This window comes from Eupeodes corollae, chromosome 1 (genome assembly GCF_945859685.1).
Source record: "Eupeodes corollae chromosome 1, idEupCoro1.1, whole genome shotgun sequence".
NCBI classification, from domain to species: domain Eukaryota; kingdom Metazoa; phylum Arthropoda; class Insecta; order Diptera; family Syrphidae; genus Eupeodes; species Eupeodes corollae.
The window spans coordinates 272,550,385-272,560,694 of NC_079147.1; positions in this window are offsets into that span (position 1 = coordinate 272,550,385).

A 10,310-nucleotide genomic window follows, 5' to 3' on the forward strand; every position below is an offset into this window, starting at 1 on the left:
TAAAAAAAAAACGCATAAATTTGCAAAATCTCATCGATTCTTTATTTGAAACGTTAGATTGGTCCATGACATTTACTTTTTAAAGATAATTTCATTTAAATATTGACCGCGGCTGCGTCTTAGGTGGTCCATTCGGAAAGTCCAATTTTGGGTAACGCGAGCTGTGTGGCATGTAGCGCCATCTTGTTGAAACCACATGTCAACCAAGTTCAGTTCTTCCATTTTTGGTAACAAAAAGTTTGTTAGCATTGAACGATAGCGATCGCCATTCACCGTAACGTTGCGTCCAACAGCATCTTTGAAAAAATACAGTCCAATGATTCAACCAGCATACAAACCACACCAAACAGTGTATTTTTCGGGATGCATGGGCAGTTCTTGAACGGCTTCTGGTTGCTCTTCACTCCAAATGCGGCAATTTTGCTTATTTACGTAGCCATTCAACCAGAAATGAGCCTCATCGCTGAACAAAATTTGTCGATAAAAAAGCGGATTTTCTGCCAACTTTTCTAGGGCCCATTCACTGAAAATTCGACGTTGTGGCAGATCGTTCGGCTTCAGTTCTTGCACGAGCTGTATTTTATACGGTTTTACACCAAGATCTTTGCGTAAAATCTTCCATGTGGTCGAATAACACAAACCCAATTGCTGCGAACGGCGACGAATCGATATTTCACGGTCTTCAGCAACACTCTCAGAAACAGACGCAATATTCTCTTCTGTACGCACTGTACGCATTCGTGTGGTTGGCTTAATTTCCAATAAAGTAAACTGAGTGCGAAACTTGGTCATAATCGCATTAATTGTTTGCTCACTTGGTCGATTATGTAGACCATAAATCGGACGTAAAGCGCGAAACACATTTCGAACCGAACACTGATTTTGGTTATAAAATTCAATGATTTGCAAGCGTTGCTCGTTAGTAAGTCTATTCATGATGAAATGTCAAAGCATACTGAGCATCTTTCTCTTTGACACCATGTCTGAAATCCCGCGTGATCTGTCAAATACTAATGCATGAAAATCCTAACCTCAAAACAATCACCCTTTATAAACATACAAATCTTTGCACCACTTTTTTTGGAACTCTCTTTAGAAGCTTCATGTTCATACTTTAGTTAATTTTTCGATTTAAAAAGTATTGACCGTTTTATTGAGAAAAAATATCCTTTATATTGCTTGATATTCGATCCTATCGAATATACCCTTAAAAAAAGTCTTGACGCATTAATGATTTTGGTTCGTTGCAATATCGTTAGTGACAAATGATTGAGACCTTCCTCGAACCAAACTTTAATCAGTTTACTAGAAACCACAAAAGAAGTCTGTTTCCAACAAGACGGAGCCACAACACACACTTCACGGAGTTCACTAACCATTTTGAGAGAGATGTTTCCACGGCATCTTCTTTCTTTACGAGGAGATATTACCTGGCCACCAAGGTCCCCCGATTCATCACCTTGTGATTTTTTTCTTTGGGGACATTTAAAGGCCCAAGTCTACACTCATCGCCCAACATCTTTGGAAGCACTTAAGGAGGCAATCTCTCAGGAAGTGGCAGCCATTACACCACAAATTACTCGACGAGCAATAATAATAGAGGAAAATTTTCAACGCATAATGTTTAAAACTTAGTAATTATTTTATTTTATGTAAAATGGCATAGTATTAAATTTAATTTGCCTGTTAAATTGTTTATTATTTGTCATTGCTTTTTAAAACATGGGAGATCTTTTTGCCGGACCCTGCACCTTTGAAAATGTCTGATTTTAACACTAAACATACCATAACGGGTCAAATGACCCATTTTAAACTTTTGCATTGAAAATGCACGTATAATTTTATTGCGTTTGCACATTTGACTTCATGACTTTTTCTATGTAATTAATGTACAGTTTAAAAATATTTTTGTTTTGTTTTGTTTTGTTTATTCTGAGTAATCCTTGTTGTATATATACCGATATCTACCACAACGGGTCATTTGACCCGTTGAGAATTTTTTGTTTTATGAGATTATCTAGTCATATTTGTAGTCAGTAAGTTGCACATTCTTCCAAAGGCTGTTGCGTAAAGTAGTTCAACGAAAATAGCTCAGAATAATTTCAAGATAATATCAAAATTTAGATTGAAAATAGCTTTTTAGTGTAAGAAAAAGTGGCAAAAATTGAAAGTCTTGGTAAGTACCTAGCTTATATTTTATTTTGATAGCTATAGAAATACAGATCATTTTTTACCCAGAAAAATGTCGAAGCAAACAAGACAGTACAAGTTCTTAGAACACATAAATAATATTGGCGAAGAGTTTTCAGAGATTAGTGAAGATGAATTTTCTGAAAATGAAGATATATTGGTGGCAAATAAAAATGAGTTTGATTCTACAGATACTGACGATGAAGAGGAAAATATTGTGAATGTATGTAGTGGCCGAAAAAGAATAAGATTACTCCCAAGTTCGGAAGAAAGTGAAGTAGAAATAAATGAACAAAATGTTGCGAATGATGGATCTGTTTGGCAACAAATGCAAGTAGGTGGCACACCTGGAAGAGCACCACTTCATAACATTTTTAGGCAAGAAGTAGGCCCAACAGGATATGCAAAACGCCATATAATGAAAGGTAAAGTTAGTACTTCATTTTCATTGATAATTGACCACCGTATTATGAACCATATAAGAACATGCACAATAGAAGAAGCAAAGAGAGTGTTAGGTTCCGATTGGAGTTTATCTAAAAAAAAATTAGAAGCATTTATTGCAATTTTATATGCTCGAGCTGCATATGGAGCAAATAATTTGAATATTTCCTTTTTGTGGAATAACTTATGGGGGCCTAAATTTTTTTCTGAAACTATGAGCAGAAATAATTTTACCGAAATTCTTAGATTTATTCGTTTTCATAAAAAAAGTCAGCGGAGTCAACGTTTGAACACAGATAAATTCGCTATGGTATCTGCAATTTGGAATATTTTCATTGAGAACAGCCAAAACTGTTACAAACCGGGTGAAAATATTACTATAGACGAACAGCTATTTCCGACTAAAGTACGATGTCGGTTCACGCAATACATGCCTAACAAGCCGGATAAATTTGGAATCAAATTTTGGTTAGCATCGGACGTTGATAGCAAATACGTCATAAATGCACTTCCATATCTTGGAAAAGATGAATATAGGCCCTCTTCAGTACCACTCTCTGAATATGTTGTACTCAAACTCATTGAGCCATTTACGGGTTGCGGAAGAAATGTGACCACAGACAACTTCTTCACAAGCAAATCCCTAGCAACACAACTCCTAGCCAAAAAAACTACGTTAGTTGGAACTATTCGGTCAAATAAAAGAGAATTACCACTAATTGCGAAGAAAAAGAAAGATGATATGGAACGATTTTCATCGAAAATAAGATAATTGTACTCTTACAATCTATAAAAGTAAGCCAACAAAAAAAGTACTTTTACTTAGTTCTAAACATAAATTCGTTAAAGTAGAAAACAATAATAAACGTTTACATGAAACTGTTTCATATTACAATAAAACCAAATTTGGTGTGGACATGACCGATCAAATGGCGAGAAAATTTACTACAAAATCTAAGTCTTGCAGATGGCCTCTCCAAGTTTTTTTCAATATCCTTGATTTAGCTGGCATAAATGCCTGGATTTTGTACAAGCAAACGACAGGAGAAAATATTTCGAGACAAGATTTTTTACTCAAGCTAGCAGAAGAACTTGGCGCCGATTTTCGAGAAGCCCGTGAACAACCAAAACAAGAAACAAATACGAAAGGATCGTTGCCTAAATCTACTACAGATGCTTATAAACGTATAAGATGTCAAATAGGATACTGTAAAGGAAATAAAACCAACAAAATTTGCACTAAATGTAAAAAATATGTTTGCGGAAAATGTACAATGGAAACACTTATATGTAAAAAATGCGATGAACTATGAATTAAAAGTTTTTATTTTTTGCTTTTGTAATAGAAATGCTCAACATACCATTTTGTTTAATTATAATAAATTTAATTTATATTTTTATTTCCTACCTAACATCCATATTTCATACATTCAAGCATGAAACATAAAGTCGGGTCATTTTACCCGCTATGGTAGAAATAGGTATATATTAAGTCTTGGTATGATTAGTGTTAAATTAAATTTACGGGGAGAGTTGATTTTCTTCTCTCATTCGAAGAGCATGGCCAGATGCTGGAGTTAAGAGCTCCAAGAAGTTAAATGTGATTCGTATGCTTTCCTTATCATAGCTATTGAAATGTTTGCAGAATGTTGTGGAACGAAGATTTCAGCGGTTTAGTTTGACACACTTTGGATGACCATATGATAATTTGCCAAACATTTTGCGTAAACAATCCATAGTTTGAGCGGCGGTATGAAACGTTCCACTAACCGTCTTCTTTTAACCAGGTTCGTCTTGTTTCTTTTTCCGTCACGGTTTCGGCAGCATAAATTCGTTTAACAACTGTTTGAATCCTTCCGCTACTACACTTATCTAAACGATAACCTTCGGCGAATGAAGAGGCTTTTTTATATGTTATAAAACAAAGCCTAATATGATGTTCTTAAGGTTATAAAGGGTGATTTTTTTGAGGTTAGGATTTTCATGCATTAGTATTTGACAGATCACGAGGTATTTCAGACATGGTGTCAAAGAGAAAGATGCTCAGTATGCTTTGACATTTCATCATGAATAGACTTACTAACGAGCAACGCTTGCAAATCATTGAATTTTATTACCAAAATCAGTGTTCGGTTCGAAATGTTCAAATTTTGTTCAGCGATGAGGCTCATTTCTGGTTGAATGGCTACGTAAATAAGCAAAATTGCCGCATTTGGAGAGCAATCAGAAGGAAAACTTCGAAGAACAATTCATCTCAAGGAATGGACCGGTAAGTTGGCCACCAAGATCATGCGATTTTACGCCTTTAGACTATTTTTTGTGGGGCTACGTCAAGTCTAAAGTCTACACAAATAAGCCAGCAACTATTCCAGCTTTGGAAGACAACATTTCCGAAGAAATTCGGGCTATTCCGGCCGAAATGCTCGAAAAAGTTACCCAAAATTGGACTTTCCGAATGGACCACCTAAGACGCAGCCGCGGTCAACATTTAAATGAAATTATCTTCAAAAAGTAAATGTCATGGACCAATCTAACGTTTCAAATAAAGAATCGATGAGATTTTGCAAATTGTATGCGTTTTTTTTTTTTTTAAAAAGTTCTCAAGCTCTTAAAAAATCACCGTTTAGTTAAACTCAACATAATATTCAAAAAATTAACTGTAAGATGATTTTTCAAAGTACAAACCATTTTCTGTGCGGAACAATTTAGTGTCTTACTTGGTTTTTAGAAATTATTATTAGTCATGAATGAAATGAAATTTAAAAAAATATTTTTCTTAAAATAGGTTTCATCTGTAAAAAAAATATTTTTTTCTTTAAAGAACATTTTGAAGTAGCATTTGAACTATGAGCATATAAACCTTTGGAAAAGTGTTATAAGAAAATATAATATATAATATTTTATGTTTAATAATTTTATATATCAGTGTGATAAGAATATACATACATTTTCATACTTTCTTACATTAAAGATCCTGATAATTTTGACGATTCACATAAAAATACCAAATTTAAAAAAACAAACTGGATTTGTAAACCAAGAACATCGTGAATAACAACATTTTCAAACATAAAATTGTTTATTTTTGGTGAAATTCTCCTGGTTCAAATTAGATTGTGCAATAAGATAACGAATTGAAGTGTCAGAGAAAAGAAACAAACGAAATTATATACATACATACTAACGTAGTTATACTTATACACACGTATTATATCAAAACAAATTTTTTGAAGTTTTCATTTTTGAGCATAATTTAATGGAAAATTGTTGGTACTTTTCTTATGTTTTCCCTCAGGGCAGTATACCCATCTATCATTTTCCTTTCATAACTTCATGTTTCCATTTTACTTCATATATGTATTTATGTGTATATAACTATGTTTATAAGACACGAGTATGAGTTATTTATAAAGTTTTTTAATTTTAATCTTTTTTTTAAGATATTAAAATGAAATATGGGTTGGGTATGGGTTTCTTTTTGAAGGACGGGAAGCCATTGTAAGAACATTTTTAGTATGAAAGTAAAAAAAAATATCTACTAAAAAATACAAGGATAAAATGGTTGCTTGAGGAAATTTCCTGGCATCATATCTAAATATCTATGTGCATATTTCTTTAAAGTAGGTATGAACCAAATATATATTTTGGTAAGTTGAAGAGTGATTTTTCTTCTTTCGTGAAAATTCCCAAACATATGTAAGATGGTTTTTCATTTTCGTTTTTTTTTTTGTTGATGAAAGAAGAAAACAACTCACACCTCTCGTTCAAGAACGATGAAGAAAAGATGATGTCTGTGAATCATGGCAGGTGAGTTAAGCATAAGCATCAAGCTCCATCTTATGTATAGCTAGAAATTGCATGGAATGTAGAAATTTATTTTATTTTGTTTCCTATATATTCAAAATTTTCTTTTGATGGTTAGAGACGAGACGAAACGAGACGAGATTGTGGAAAACGTAAAGTATCTATATTGTCAGTGTTGATGTTTTTTCTGAAGAGCGACTCACGCCATTATTGTTATTTTAGTTTTTTTTTAGTTTTTGATGAGTCATTGAGATGATTTGGAAGTTCCGATCTGACATCATAAAGAATGTAGAAAGATTAAAATGCATCGCACGCCAAGTTGCTATTGTGACTCAGCATTGCATATAGACAAAATAAATTAGAGGGAAAAACTATTGAAAAACACTAATTTTAATTTATCAGTATTTTTATTTCTTGAAGCATGTGCGTGGAAAAAATCATTCAAGCCTTTAAAGAGAGTTTGAATTCAAATAATTTGTTTTAAAGCTTACTTTTGTAAAAATAGAAAAAACATGAAACCAAACTATTTTCTCCAGAGTGTAAATATCTTTATATGTGAACCTGAACAATTTTACAAAAATTACGTGCTCTATTACGGCTCAAATTTCAGTACCTTTTCAAATCGCAATTTCCGATTTTAACGTCTTATCCAAGGTAAATAGCGACCTTAGAACAACAGGGTTCTATTTGACATTTAAAGTAAAAAAAAACTAAGTTATACATATGTGGTCGTATAGTAAATCGAGTATGCTCTTTCGATTCCTTTCATCCATATTTGTCTATCTCTTTTAGCTTCCTATATATAGATTTAGATAAAACTTTATTACACAACAAGATGCAGATTGAAATGTGTTGCTTTTAACTATTTTTAAACGTTTCCCGTACTTAAAACTTTGTAGGCTATGAATTTTGTGATAAATTTGAATTTTATCAGAAATGCATTTTAAATTACATAGATCTTTGTTCGATTCGATGTTTTAAATATATCACTCATTTAAAATATCCTCTTCTTTGATAACTTTATTCAGATGACTTCGCATTCGCAATTTCTTTTGGAGGGAGAAATAATAAATTAAGAAAATGTTTCACTTGTCATCCAGGATTGTTTAATTGTTTCTTCAGGAGTAGAAGAAAACTTTGTCAGGAAGAACAGCTGTACATCCGTTGCGGATGTGCACGATGAAAAAAAATTGAAAAAAGAATATCTTAAAAAGAAAACATCAGGCTGGTGAGTCAAGTTCTCGGGGGAAAAGGGGTAAAAAAAAAGAACTTAAAACGACAAAAAATTGTTAACCTAAGTGCATTCCACTGCACTGTACCGAGAAATTGATAACATCAGAACGTAAGCAAATTTTGGAATACTTTTATTTGTGAGATCGTGAATTTTAAAATCGACAACTAAAATGGAAACTTTTCGAAAAACAAAAAAAAAAAACTACTCCTTCTCGACGAAATTTCACATTTTAGTATTTTTTGGAGGTACTTGGAAACAAGATCCAGGTCTGCAAGTCGTTTTGACCTTTGAACATTTTCTATTTCCCAAAAATTCGTTTAAAATGCGCACGAAAAAAAGTGCAACATCTAGTATGGCCAAAAAAGACAAACGAAGAGTTAAGTCTGTAATATACGATCTTTTCCAACAATAGAATCGTATTATTGTAGAGCCAAAACAAATAAACTGTATTTAGATCCAAACTTAAATATAACGAAAATGTATACCTTATATAATGATACTGTTTTTGATCGTGTAAATGAAAGCTTTTCTAGGCATTTTTTCAATACGAACTTTAACCTTGATTTTACCCATCCCAAGTCGGATAAATATGGCCTATAATGCAGCAAAAAAAGAAGAGAAAGCGTAAAGTGACAAATTAACAAAGGAACATGAGATGAATTTAAATTTAAAGAAGATGATGAGAGAAAAAAAGCTTATGACAAAGAATCAGTAATTCCTATTTTAACTTTTTTACGAAATGTTTTATCACGCCCAATGCTGAGATTGGTCCTATGTTTAATGGTTCAAACCTAAACGTTTACAACTTAACAGCTCAAATATCCACTACAAAAAAAAATACTACGCTATTTGACCGAATACACCAGTGTGCGAAGTTTAAACGACATTGCCTCAGAATTACCAAAAATATTGGAAAGGGTCTTCAAAGAAAATGTTATTACAAATTTTATAACCTGGTCCGACTCTTACGTGCCACAAATAAAAATTCCATTATGATTTATGACATTCGCTGTCCAGAATTGTATAAAAGCTCACTCTGATATCGAAAAAGTAACAATGAAGTACTCCTTACCAGGTCATTCAGGATTGCAGGAATTTGACAATGCTCACAGCCAAATAGAAAAACAGTTGTCTGTTAATGAGTATTTTTCACCGATGGGACTCATCCGGCTCCTTAAAGCTCTGAACAGAAGGAACCCATTAGTGATGATACAAATGAAATGTACTAATTGCAAGGATGTCGCGAAAGTTTCAAAAACCTGTTTTGAATATAAGAACGTACCGTTCACGAAGCTTAAAAATTAAAAATAACCCAAGTAGAAAATGAAGTTGGGTTTTCATTGAGTTACGTCGATGATGACGAAATACGAAAGGACGACTTTTAATACGAAAGGAGACTTTAGCGAAAACCAGAAGAAAGAAAACAATAACACCTGCACATTTAGAAACACCAACTTCCTTACCCATAGATAATATCTAAAGTGGTCCAGAAAGAGGCGGTATCTCGAAGAACAGAGAAATATCTTTTGTCGATGTTCAAATAAATGAGTCCGTCTGACAAAGCTTATTTCAAGACCATTCTTAAGCTTGGTATGTATAGCAAAAGTATAAAAATGTGATTTTAATTTAATATTTAAAACTTTTTTTAAGATGATGAAGGTGAACAAAACAAAAACTTGTTTCCACTTTTTATAAATTCAAATTTAAGACTTTATTTATTTTTGTTTTAAATGAAAAATAACAACTACTAACTATACTTCCTTTTACAAAAATGTGTTTTTCTTTTAGCTAACAAGGTTCTGTCTGTACAATTAAATTTTGTATCATGGCACTAAGTTCTATCAGGTAAGAACCTTATTGTTCTATGTTCAAATGCCTAAGCATTGAGTAAGAAGGTTCTATATTTTTTTAACTACGTTTTATTGCAACATTACTTAGTAAAAAAATTGTGTTTTCAAAAACTCGTATAGATCCAAGGTTGAAGTGGCTGTCCAAGATGGAAACGGACACACTTAGGCCAGTTTAATGACAAACAAAAATTCAATCTCTGTTTTCTCAAAAGTGACTTGAGTGCAGTTAGAACAGTTTATTTATGACATAACAAATAACAATAACAAATCTGTTTATTTAATTAAAAGAATAAAAACTACAATAAAACCAGCTTAAGATGTGAAAAATGTTTGTTCATCCCTGAGTATTAGTCGGGGATTTTTGGGTAAATTTGTTGTTTTTGAACAGGTGTTTTTCTATCTGTTAATACTTTTGTTGGAGTTTTTGTGTTTGACAGTTGTGAGTTGATTTTTGCTCAGTTTAGTTTGCCATTTTACAATGAAGAGACTTACTTCTAAATAACGCCTTTAGAAATCGTGCAAGTTTACGAGAGACGCATTAATTTATAGAAGTTAACTTTTAATGATAGATCGTGCGATTTAAAGCCTCTATTATGTTATGTAAAGTCACTTGTCTGTCTGATACAACTAACGCCTTGGAACACTATTTTCCCATTATTGCTGAAATACGGTCACAGCTGCTACAAAAAGTGGTCAAAACCTGAACCTCTAGGCTGGAGTTTATTCGAGCTTACTATGGCAGCATGATATCCATATATCCGAAATCATTTTTTAAACATAATAGCAAA